This window comes from Neofelis nebulosa, chromosome X, assembly GCF_028018385.1.
Source record: "Neofelis nebulosa isolate mNeoNeb1 chromosome X, mNeoNeb1.pri, whole genome shotgun sequence".
Taxonomy (NCBI): Eukaryota; Metazoa; Chordata; class Mammalia; order Carnivora; family Felidae; genus Neofelis; species Neofelis nebulosa.
The window spans coordinates 73080245-73093759 of record NC_080800.1 but is presented as its reverse complement, the minus strand read 5'-3'; the positions used below and the strand labels follow the sequence as shown (position 1 = coordinate 73093759).

The 13515-nt window shown below is 34.0% G+C and overlaps 1 protein-coding gene and 1 non-coding gene across 2 annotated transcripts in view; one reads left to right on the top strand and one right to left on the bottom strand.

Annotated features, from left to right (window-relative positions):
• The window catches only part of DACH2 (dachshund family transcription factor 2), a 748066-nt gene that overhangs the window by 301467 nt on the left and 433084 nt on the right, over window positions 1-13515 (bottom strand). The gene's annotated exons all lie outside the window — the stretch shown is intronic.
• On the top strand, window positions 1828-1934 carry LOC131503259 (U6 spliceosomal RNA). The gene has a single exon (XR_009257363.1). It is a non-coding gene; the product is annotated as a U6 spliceosomal RNA (small nuclear RNA).

Below are 13515 nucleotides of genomic sequence, written 5' to 3'. Positions count from 1 at the left end.
CACAGGGAGACAAGCCATAAAAGACTCTTAAATACAGGAAAAAAACTGAGAGTTAGTGGAAGGGTGTTGGGTGGGGGGATGGGCTAAATGGGTGATGGGCATTAAGAAGGGCACTTGTTGGGATGAGCACTGGGTGTTACATGCAAGTAAGTGAAGAATCACTAAATTCTATTCCTGGAAAAATAAAAATAAATAAATAAATAAATAAATAAATAAATAAGGAATTCTCCATAGTTTTTCTTCACATTCTCTGTAAACCTAAAACTGGCCTAAAAATACCCTATAGATTATGGGTACCTGGTCGGTTCAGTCAGTTAAGCATCTGACTCTTGACTTTGGCTCAGGTCATGATCTCACAGTTCATGGTTATGAGCTCCACATCAGGATCTGCACGGATAGCATGGAGACTGCTTGGGATTCTCTCTCTCTCTCTCTCTCTCTCTCTCTCTCTCTCCCTCCCTCCCTCCCTCCCTCCATTGCTTGTGCTCTCTCTCTAAATAAATAAATAAACTTTAAAAATAGCCTACAAATTTTTAAATGTGAGGTAACACCACTAAGATGGATATAATCAAAGCAATGGTTAACAAATTTGACCATGAATGTTCACAGCATCTTTATTCATAATGGCCAAAAAATGGTAACATGCCCTAATTTTTATCAACTACTGAATGGAAAACAAAACAAGGTATATCCATATAATGTAATGTTATTTGTCATTAAAAAGAAATAAACTACATATGCTATATCATGAAAAAGTCTTGAAAATATTATGCTAAAGACCACATATTTACATTATTCCATTTACATTGAATGTACAGAACTGGATAATCTATAGTGATAGAAAGTATTGCTTAGGACAATGGGGGAAGAGAGGCAATGAGGATTGGCTCCTAATGGGTATAGGATTTTCTTCTTGGGATAATAAAAATTTCCTAAAATTAGATTGTAGTGAGAGTTGCACAAATCTATTAATATATTAAAAATAATTGAATTGTATAGTTTGCATGGTTTAATTGTATGGTAGGTGTACTATATTTCAATAAAGTTCTTAAAAATACAACAATCAATAGATACCAAGGCTGAGATCACAGAGTTGTTGGCTTTCTTTAACATGTTTCAGCAGAAATTATAAAATCCCTCCAACAAAATTATCATAAATACTTTCAAAACAATGCAAAAACACAAACATTAGAAAAGAGATACAAGATGTATATAAAAACCAAATGGAAATTTTAGAACTTAAAAATATAATAACAAAAGTTTTAAACTCACTGGATAGCCTCAATAGGAGAATGGAGATTCAAAGGAAAAAGTTGTGAACTTTAAGCTAGACCATTAAAATTATCCAATCTCAACAACCAATAAAAAAGTTTTAAAAAGTTGAGCAGAACCTGAGAGATCTGTGGAATAATAACAAAAAGTTGCAATAGTCATATAATTTGAGTCCTACAGAAAACAATATGAGCAGTGCTGAAGAAATAGTGGCAGAAAGCTTCCTGAGTTTCTCACAATACATAAACTTCCTGATTAAAGAAGCTTAGTAAACTTCAAACATGATAAACCCAAAGAAATTCATGCCAGGCACATCATAATCAAACTACTGAAAAGGAAAGACTATGAGAAATCTTAAAAGCAGTAAAACAAAAACTATGCATTACCTAAACAAGAACAACTGTTTGAATGACCATGGCATTCTTATCAGAAGCTGTGAAGAGCTTAATGAAGTGGCACATTTATAAGCACTGATAGGAAAAAAAATACTCTCAACCCACAGTTCTATATCCACTTAAAATATCCTTCACTAAAGGTAAAATAAAGATGTTTTCAGTACTCAATTTGGCAGCACATATACTAAAATTGGAACGATACAGAGAATATTAGCATGGCCCCTGTGCAAGGATGACGTGCAAATTCGTGAAGCATTCCATATTTTTATGTCACTCCTCCTCAGGGAAATACAAATCAAAACCACACTGAGATACTACCTCATGCCAGTCAGAGTGGCTAAAATGAATACATCAGGAGACTATCGATGCTGGAGAGGATGTGGAGAAACTGGAGCCTTCTTGCACTGTTGGTGGGAATGCAAATTGGTGCAGCCGCTCTGGAAAACAGTGTGGAGGTTCCTCAAAAAATTAAAACTCGATCTACCCTATCACAAAGCAATACAACTGCTAGGAATTTACCCAAGGGATACAGGAGTGCTGATGCATAGGGGCACTGGTATCGCAATGTTTATAGCAGCACTTTCAACAATAGCTAAATTATGGAAAGACCCTAAATGTTCATCAACTGATGAATGTATAAAGACATTTTGGTTTATATATACAATGGAATACTACTTGGAAATCAGAAGGAATGAAATCTGGCCATTTGTAGCAATGTAGATGGAACTGGAGGGTATTATGCTAAGTGAAATAAGTCAGGCAGAGAAAGACAGATATCATATGTTTTGACTCATATGTGGATCCTGAGAAGCTTAACAGAGGACCATGGGGGAGGGGAAGGTGGAAAAAAAGTTACAGAGAGGGAAGGCGGCAATCCATAAGAGACTCTTAAATACTGAGAACAAACTGAGGGTTTATGGGGGGTGGGGACGGGGGGGGGTGGGTGATGGGCATTGAGGAGGGCACCTGTTGGGATGAGCACTGGGTGATGTATGGAAACAAATTTGACAATAAATTATATTTAATACTTTAAAAAAGATGTTTTCAGATAAATAAAAATTAAGAAGAATATTGCCAGTACACCAGCTCCAAAAGAATTGCTAAAGGAAATTTTTCAGGGCAATTTCAACAGAAAGAAACTTGAAATACCAAGAATGAAGGAAGAATAACAAATGATAAATATCTAGGTAAATATAATAGACAATTATTCTGGTCTTGAGTCTTTTTAAATAGGATTGACAAATGAAAGCAAAAAGTGTAGCATTTTTTAATGGGCTTTTCTCTGTATATAGATGCAATATGTGTGTTTGTGCCATATATATATATATATATATATATATATATATATATATATATATAATGGAGAGAATAAAACAAACTTGATGGAAAAGTTTCTCTATTTCAAAACTTTAATAATTATTTCTTAATAATTAATAGAATAAGAAGAAAGAAATCAGCAAGAATATAGAAAAACTAAATGATGCTATCAACCTACTGAATTTGACTGACATTTATAGAACTCGCACTCTGCAACAGCAACAAACACAAACTTTTAAGGTATAAATAGAACATTTGTCATTATAGAACATATACTGGGTCATAAAACAAACAGCTTTAAATAATTAGACAAATATGATCCATCAATATTGAATCAAACTAGGAATAAAGGAGAAAATTCATAGGAAAATCTCCAATCACTTATAAATTAAACAACATATTTTTAAAAATCGATGGATCAGAGATAAAATATCAAGATTTTTCAAAAAATATTTTGAGTTGAACAAAAATACAAATACAACACACGAAAATTTGTGGGACTTTGTTAAAACAATGCTGAAAGGAAAATTATTGCAATAAATGCTTATATTAGAAAAGAAACAAGGTTCGAAATTAACAATTTATGTTTTCACTTTAATAATCTAGGAAAAAAAGAGAAAAATAAAGCAGAAGGGAGGATCATGTAAATATAAAAGTGGAAACAAAAAAGTAGAAAAACATCAATGAAAACAAAAGCTCTTTTTTAAAGGATGAATAAATTGGAAAATCATCAAGCAATGAAAAAGATAAACGGAAAGAAGACACAAATATTAGGAATGGAAGAGGATATCATACATACTTGAAGACTTCAAAAAAATAATAATGGACTAATATGAACAACTCTATGCACATAAATTCAACAATTCATAATACAGCGACCAATATCTTGAAAACTACAGGCCTCCAAAATTCACCCAAACAGATACAGATAGTTTGCAGACAGTATACTCCTCTAAACATTGAAAACGATTTCCCCAAAAATAAATTTCTAGGCCCATATGATTTCAATGGAGAATTTTATCAAACATTTAAATAAAAACCAGCAGCAATTCTACACATCTATTACAGAAGAGAAGGGAACGTTTCCTGTTTCATTCTGATAGGCAAACATTAACATAATGTCAACACAAAGATTTTACAAAAAAAGAAAATTACTGATGAATTTCCCTCACCAATGCAGATACACAAATCTTTAACAACATATTGACAAATAGAATTCAGGTATATATATATAAATTATACACCCAACTGAAGTTTATTCCAGGGCTACAAGGCTGTTTTAGTATTTGAAAATCTATCAATGTATTTCATTATATCAGCTGTCTAAAGAAGAAAAAAACAAATGATCTTATTTAATTCTGGAATAAAGAATTTGACAAAACCAATATTCAAACATGGTAAAAATTCTCAGCAATATAGGAATAGAAAGTAACTTCCTCTATCTGATAATGGACACTACAAAAATCTTAACAATTAACATCACACTTGACAACAAAAGAATGAATACTTCCCTAACAAGAGCACTGCAAAGATGCCTACTCTTGCCACTGCAATTTAACATAATATTGGGAATCCTATCCAGTTAAATAAGTCAAGAAAGATAAAGTCCACAAATACCCTGATACCACAGCCAGAAAAGGATACTACAAGAAAAAGAACTTCAGGACAATATTGCTGATGAATATATGTACAAAAATTCTCAAGAAAATACTACCAAACCAAATTCAACAGCACATTAGAAGAGTTATTAACCATGATCAATTGAGATTCATCCCTGGGATGGAGAACTATCTATCATGCTACTGGAAGTCAAAAGAAAGCTGGAGTAGCCAAACTTATATCAGACAAACAGGAATTTAAATTAAAGCCTGGAATAAGAGATGAAGAAGGGCATTATAATTACAGGGTCTATCAATCAAGAAGAACTAACAATTATAAATGTCTATGCACTGAATACTGGAGCGCCCAAATATATAAAACAATTACTCACAAACATAAGCAACCTTATTGACAAGAATGTGGTATTTGCAGGGGACTTTAATTACCCCACTTACAACAATGGATAGATCACTGAGACACAGGATCAATAAAGAAACAAGGGCCCTGAATGATACATTGGATCAGATGGACTTGACAGATATATTTAGAACTCTGAATTCCAAAGCAACAGAATATACTTTCTTCTCGAGTGCATGGAACATTCTCCAAGATAGATCAGATACTGTGTCACAAAGCAGCCCTTCATAAGTATACAAGAATTGAAATCATACCATGCATACTTTCAGACCACAATGCTATGAAGCTTGAAATCAACCACAGGAAAAAGTCTGGAAAACCTCCAAAGCAGGGAGGTTAAAGACAACCTACTAAAGGATGAGTGGGTCAACCAGGCAATTAGAGAAGAAATTTAAAAATATATGGAAACAAACGAAAATGAAAATACAACAATCCAAATGCTTTGGGACGCAGCGAAGGCAGTCCTGAGAGGAAAATACATTGCAACCCAGGCCTATCTCAAGAAACAAGAAAAATCCCAAATACAGAATCCAACAGTACACCTAAAGGAAATAGAAGCAGAACAGCAAAGACAGCCTAAATCCAGCAGAAGAAGAGAAATCATAAAGATCAGAGCAGAAATAAACAATATAGAATCTAAAAAAACTGTAGAGCAGATCAACGAAACCAAGAGTTGTTTTTTTGAAAAAATACACAAAATTGATAAACCTGTAGCCAGGCTTCTCAAAAAGAAAAGGGAGATGACCCAAATAGATAAAATCATGAATGAAAATGGAATTATTACAACCAATCCCTCAGAAATACAAGCAATTATCAGGGAATACTATGAAAAATTATATGCCAACAAACTGGACAACCTGGAAGAAATGGACAAATTCCTAAACACCCACACGCTTCCAAAGCTCAATCAGGAAGAAATAGAAAGCTTGAATAGACCCATAACCAGCAAAGAAATTGAATCAGTTATCAAAAATCTCCCAGCAAATAAGAGCCCAGGACCAGATGGCTTCCCTGGGCAATTCTACCAGACATTTAAAGAAAAGATAATACCTATCCTTCACAAGATATTCCAAAAAATGGAAAGGGAAGGAAAACTTCTAGACTCATTCTATGAAGCCAGTATTACTTTGATTCCTAAACCAGACAGAGACCCATTAAAAAAAGAGAACTACAGGCCAATATCACTGATGAACATGCATGCAAAAATTCTCAATAAGATACTAGCAAATCGAATTCAACAGCTTATAAAAAGAATTATTCACCATGATCAAGTGGGATTCATTCCTGGGATGCAGAGCTGGTTCAACACTCGCAAATCAATCAACGTGATACATCATATTAATCAAAGAAAAGGTAACCATATGATCCTGTCAATCGATGCAGAAAAGGCCTTTGACAAAATTCAGCAACGTTTCTTAATAAAAACCATCGAGAAAGTCGGGATAGAAGGAACATACCTAAACATCATAAAAGCCATTTATGAAAAGCCCACAGCTAATATCATCCTCAATGGGGAAAAACTGAGAGCTTTCTCCCTGAGATCAGGAACACGACAGGGATGTCCACTCTCACCGCTATTGTTTAACATAGTGTTGGAAGTGCTAGCATCAGCAATCAGACAACAAAAGGAAATCAAAGGCATCCAAATTGGCAAAGATGAAGTCAAGCTTTCGCTTTTTGCAGATGACATGATATTATACATGGAAAATCCGATAGACTCCACCAAAAGTCTGCTAGAACTGATACATGAATTCAGTAGTGAGAGTGGATATCCCTGTCGTGTTCCTGATCTCAGGGAAAAAGCTCTCAGTTTTTCCCCGTTGAGGATGATGTTAGCTGTGGGCTTTTCATAAATGGCTTTGATGATCTTTAAGTATGTTCCTTCTATCCCGACTTTCTCAAGGGTTTTTATTAAGAAAGGGTGATGGATTTTGTCAAAGGCCTTTTCTGCATCAATTGACAGGATCATATGGTTCTTTTTTTTTTTATTATTAATGTGATGTATCACGTTGATCGATTTGCGAATGTTGAACCAGCCCTGCATCCCAGGAATGAATCCCACTTGATCATGGTGAATAATTCTTTTTATATGCCGTTGAATTCGATTTGCTAGTATCTTATTGAGAATTTTTGCATCCATATTCATCAGGGATATTGGCCTGTAGTTCTCTTTTTTTACTGGGTCTCTGTCTGGTTTAGGAATCAAAGTAATACTGGCTTCATAGAATGAGTCTGGAAGTTTTCCTTCCCTTTCTATTTCTTGGAATAGCTTGAGAAGGATAGGTATTATCTCTGCTTTAAACGTCTGGTAGAACTCCCCTGGGAAGCCATCTGGTCCTGGACTCTTACTTGTTGGGAGATTTTTGATAACTGATTCAATTTCTTCACTGGTTATGGGTCTGTTCAAGCTTTCTATTTCCTCTTGATTGAGTTTTGGAAGAGTGTGGGTGTTTATGAATTTGTCCATTTCTTCCAGGTTGTCCAATTTGTTGGCATATAATTTTTCATAGTATTCCCTGATAATTGTTTGTATCTCTGAGGGATTGGTTGTAATAATTGCATTTTCATTCATGATTTTATCTATTTGGGTCATCTCCCTTTTCTTTTTGAGATGAAGTATATTTAATAGGTCCGAAAAACTTCATTCAGCTCATGAGTTAGTCTATGATATCAACAAAGTCAAAATATTTTCCTTCACATTACAAGGAATCTATTGTCTAATTCTATAATATAGCATATGTTAATATTAAAACGTTGATAAAAAGAAAAGAAAACCAAAGTGCAATAAGAGTAGAACTACATTCAGTATTTTGTATCTTCAAGGCATTTTTACACACAACTCATGCATTCATTTGTACCCCATAGTAACCTAAAAGATGAACATCTTACCGATGAGAAAAATATTCCTTCAAAAAATAAATATGATTTACCAGAAATCACCTTAATTGGTTATTTTCTAGGACCTAATCCAGTCCCATTCTTTTTTTTTATTATTTTTTAACGTTTATTCACTTTTGAGAGACAGAGACAGAGCACGAGCAGGAGAGAGGCAGAGAGAGAGGGGGACACAGAATCCGAAGCAGGCTCCAGGCTCTGAGCTGTCAGCACAGAGCCCAACGCGGGGCTGGAACCCATGAACCGTGAGATCATGACCTGAGCTGAAGTCGGAAGTTCAACCGACTGAGCCACTCACGCGCCCCCAGTCTCATTCTATAAGCATCATGCTGCCATAACTGTGTCAGAAGAAAAGAAATATCATGACACTCTTCAAGTTATAAGAAGTATTCTATGTAAGTTATATAGAAGCTAATATAACTTATTTCCTCTTGCCCAGTTGCATCCCAGTCTGTAATTTATAATTAAAACAATATATGTTTTCATATCTATTACAAAAGACATATTACTATACGCTAATAATGCCCCTCTAAAAAAGTCTGTTGAGAAGTAGAACTTTCCAGGGAACCTGGGTGGCACAATCAGTTAAGTATCTGACTCTTGATCTTGGCTCATGTCATGATCTCACAGTTCGTGGGTTTGAGCCCCTGCCACTGGGCTCTGTGCTGGTGGTGCAGAGCCTGCTTGGGATTCTGTCTCTTCTTCTCTCTGTTCCTACCCCGCTTCCTCTCTCTCTCTCTCTCTCTCTCTCTCTCTCTCTCTCTCAAAATAAATTAAAAATAAGAAGTGGAACTTTCCATGTGATATAGTGTATTCATCTTGAGTATGTACATGGCAAAAACTTTAATAATAAAATGAATTGACTATTTAAAACTCTGAGTAAAGAAGAAAATATATTTCTAATAAGTTGCTACACTTTGTATAATAATAATATGTTATTATTATTATTCTAGTATACAAAATGCCTCTGGGTGATACTATCACACTATTCCACTTATATTTATGAAAACAATAACAAACCCAACTAAAGCATCAAAGGAATTATATTAACTTCTCATTTATGAAAACTTGATGTAATACAAATGTATCAATCATCAAATGTTTCTTAATTAGATGCATTATAGAAATCAAATATTATCTCTCTCTCTCTCTCACACACACACACACACACACGCACACACACACACAAACTGTTTCAATTTCAAATCACATTGTAAAACAAAACAAAAAAATTGTCCTGGGTAGTCACTGACTGAGGTACTCTGACCTCAGTACTCAGACATGTGTTGTTTTTCTTTATTGTTATTCATTAATAATTTATGCTTGGGAAATATGGTTAGAATATTTTTTTAACTTATGGTCAGGAAACGCTATTTGTCATGAGAGAGATCTAAGCAACCTGAAAGTAAGAATTAGTGTTTCATCACATTTGGCCTTTACAGTTGACTGTATGAAACAAAACATATTCGTTTTACTTCTAAACTTACCTAGCTATTAAACTTTCCTACCTATCTGCTAAATGTCTAATTATCTACCATTGCTATGTAAATTTATTTTTTTCTCTCTTTGAAATAAATTCTCTTCCCTAAATGTGTGTGTTTCTCCATGATTATATACCATACAGTGTATGATTTGATGTATATTTAGTTAGTAAAATGTATTACATGATATCAATAAACATCATTATGTCGGGAACATTTTTATTTTCCTGTGGGACTTTCAATGCTGTCAAACTGCTACTATATACTGAATATAGAAGCCAGAGAAGTCTATTATTAATAAACACTCACTGGATTACATTAGATACACATTAGCTTTAGACTCTGTGTGTAACAAATCTTGCTTTAAATTTAATGAAGGCATTTCTCAATCAAATAATTGTATGCTTTACTTCATATGAAGCTATAGTCAAGCATACCATGAATTTTCATAGCATGGATTACATTGTTACTTGTAAATTCTTAAAATGTTCAAAATTTCTGACTAAAGCAATTCAAAGTTAGTTTTCATTTTAATCTTTCCTAAGAAGAGACCCATCCTTAGCTCCTTCATTAGTTGTGCTGCCTATTGTGTTTTGCAATAATGCTAGTGCCTAATACACTGAATAGAAGCATATCATTAAATATATCTTAGTGCCTAACATTATAATAATACAGAAAAAAATTGGGGTACTTAAAGTGCTAGTTTACAACCAGTTTATCTCTGGAAAGGGTGATGATCAATCAGTGGGTATAGCAATTTTAAACTTTTTAGACCCAATTTTGTATTCCAGTTGTCTCCACATAAAAGTATCTGAAATGAAGTGTCCTACTGTATATCCTATGCCTCTTTATTCTCTTACAGTAAAAAAAAATGATAATTGAGAGGTACTGGTTATAAATAGGAGAGAACCAATAATGTTAGAATTCATTTATATACATGTTGAGCTCCAAAAGGCATTAAGATAAATTTACTCACATAAAGATTAGATTTTTTAATAACCAAAATAACTATACAATTTATCTTTCAAACAAGGACACTTTTGAAATTGATGAACACTAATAAACTGGGAAGGACATCAGAACAGGCATAGACCAAAAATATCCCAGGAAAATGAATCACCCTAATTTTAACACATAAAGATCCTCTTTGAGTTAAACTGAAAAGGAATCAGGAAGCACTTGGAAACAGGCCTGCAAAAGTGAAAAGCTTCAAGGTTCTGAAACCTGGAAAAAGCATGCTCTCATTCCATTTTATCCTAAGCACTTATCTAAACCATTTTCACAAGATAATAAATAATATACAGACTGGATTTAAGTTATCAGGAAAAATAACCCAAAACTCATATGTTGAGGTGGGGAGGAAATATCAAAATAAAAGTTACTGATTTCCTGAAGCATGCAAACAAAACACTGTTCTTCTACAGAGAGAATGTATTTAGAATTTCCTATAGTAGAAGCTTGGCATCTAATACCATGCCTTTCTAATGTAACTCATAAGAGAAAAGGAGGTGTTAACATAGATAGTATTGACAGAAATTCTCTCTGGTAACACTGATCAATGCTAGAAATCCTGAAGGCACAGAGCAATCATTCTTATGCCTTATGGTAAATTTGTTTATCAGCTCAATTGATGATTTGTATTCAGTTTCCTAAACTACTTACAAAGTTTTATTTGAGATCATTGGACAAAAACCCATGAACATAACTCAGAATCTGAAATAGTCTTTATGAGTTAGGTATGTTGTAACATTTCAATGATGCTTTTAAATTTTAATGTTTTGAAGCTTCTCCAAACTCCTGTAGCAATCAAAAATAATCTGTCATGAGACCAAGGGCTATGAACCTCATGTTATAGTTACTCTGCTATTAGATTTATTGGAGGGTACAGCATGTTATTTATGCATGAACTCCCAGGAGAAAAAAAGCAATCCCTATGAAGTTAATCTAATAATAGACTATGAAGCAATGATTACCACTTAACATACACTAGCTATCTGTAGCAGTGGTTGGCCTAATTCTGCAGGACTTTCTTGTCAATGCTTTGAGATTAACAAGTATTCAGCTCAGAATCCATTAGGAAACATCAAGAAACAGTTTAATGAGGAACAAATCTTTCATTTGTTGCCCCTCAGAGAATGCTGGAACCATACTTCTACATCCCACTTTATCCCTTCACTTTTTAAAAGCTTGCTTCAAAAGACCTATTTTCCATGTAAAATGAGCTTCTGGGAATTAATTTTTCAGATACACAATAATTGGATTATTTTTCCCACATAATACCCAGTAGTTTTCATGACAATGTTCTAAATTTTAGCCAGTCTTTAAGTGGCAAACACCTAATGAGGGAATTTACCACTGACTTCTTCCTGAGGCATTTTCCTCTTGTAATTCTGGTAAAGTGAAAGCAGACAGCATTACCAATAGCCTACTTTTTATCCGTAAAACTCTCTGGATCCAGGAATTTGTTTTCCCTCCAGGAAGGAAAACATCAGGCTGTTTATACCTGAGAACTGCACAATAACATCACAATATGGCCCTTGTTTTTCTTTTCTTTGTTTTTCTTTTCTTTTTTATCTTTTTTTTTGCATTTACGCTTAATCAGGGTTTTCACTAATAAGTTGCACTGTGAAAAAAATTATCAATTTTTCCACACAGTACTTGATTTCATCTATTTAATAGTTTACTCCTAGAAGCTTTTTATTATACATTTAGTTTACACAAACATATTTCTACCACCTGTCAAAAAGGAGAAAAAACAAACATATTAATTTTCCATAGATTAAATTCAATTTTATTAAATCAAATATTGAAAAATTCAAAAAATTTAAAATCTAATCAATCAAAATTTTCCTGGCTGTATGGCTTTGAATACTTTTCAGTAGTCTTCAAATGCTTCATTTAAGTTTGAAAGGATCCAAATAAGTATTTCAATACTATTTTCTGATTATCCCTAAGAAATTTTGAACATCCAAGTTGTAATCTCACCAGGGTATATGATTTTAGATTCAAATGTGACTTCCATTAGGCTCCAAAGACTCCAATATGCAATACAAAGATAATGGTAATTATTTTTATAGATATACACATTTATGAGCCATGAAAATAAACCTTATCATTTGTTGATAAAAAGCAGTTTTCAAAGAAACTAGTGATTGAAGACTATGCTCATTATCAGTATAAATCTAGTCACTTATTAAAGGTAAGTGCTGTTTGATTAATAACTATTTTTAATTAATTTATTTTTCACTCCAAAAAAGTATACCTGGAAATTAAGTTGCAACGTGAAAATTTAAATTAAACATCTTAATATGCAAATACGTTTTATTCCAATTAACTGTTCTTAAGAAAATACCAGTAATGTCAGATGTAGACAATAAAATATAAGTGTTAGTTCTTAAAACACTTAGTTTAAAAAGCCTTCATAACTCCAAAATTAACATAAAGAGAAGCTGTGTTTTTAACTTACACCTGAAAGAATATAAAAGAGAAAAAAGCTCTCACTCCAGACTCATCTTTTTTACATATACTTTTTAAATTCATTTACTACATCCCTAATGGAATCCAATAAAAAAATGTTAAATGATTGTTTTTTATTTTAAATGATTTTTTAAAATAACACCCTGCCACACCCTGCAGGCAGCCTTAGCCAGTACATATGCCATCCCCAATGTGGCTCCCACCGGGGGGGGGGGCCGGCAGTGTGGAAAAAAAAAGCCCCATCCACAAGCGTGCCTGTGACTGTCACAGCTGGGCCTCAAAACCATGTCCACCAGCACACTCACAGCAGTAAACCCAGCCACAAGAGGAGATTGCATGCATTCCACAAAGAAGACACCCATGCAATGCCTGGACCAAGGTGGAGGGTACACTTCTGGACTCCACAGGACACCTCCTACATAAGTCCACTCCTTCGACACCAGGAGATGTAACTGATCAACATAATACATGGAAACACAGAGAATGAAGCAAAATGAGGAGGGAAAAGAATATGTTCCAAATGAAACAACAACACAACAAATACCTCGCGGGGGGGGGGGGGGGCGGGGAATAAATGAAATGGAGAAAACAATCTACCTGATAAAGAATTCAAAGTAATGGTCACAACAATGCTCACTAAACTGGTGACCAGAATGGATGAA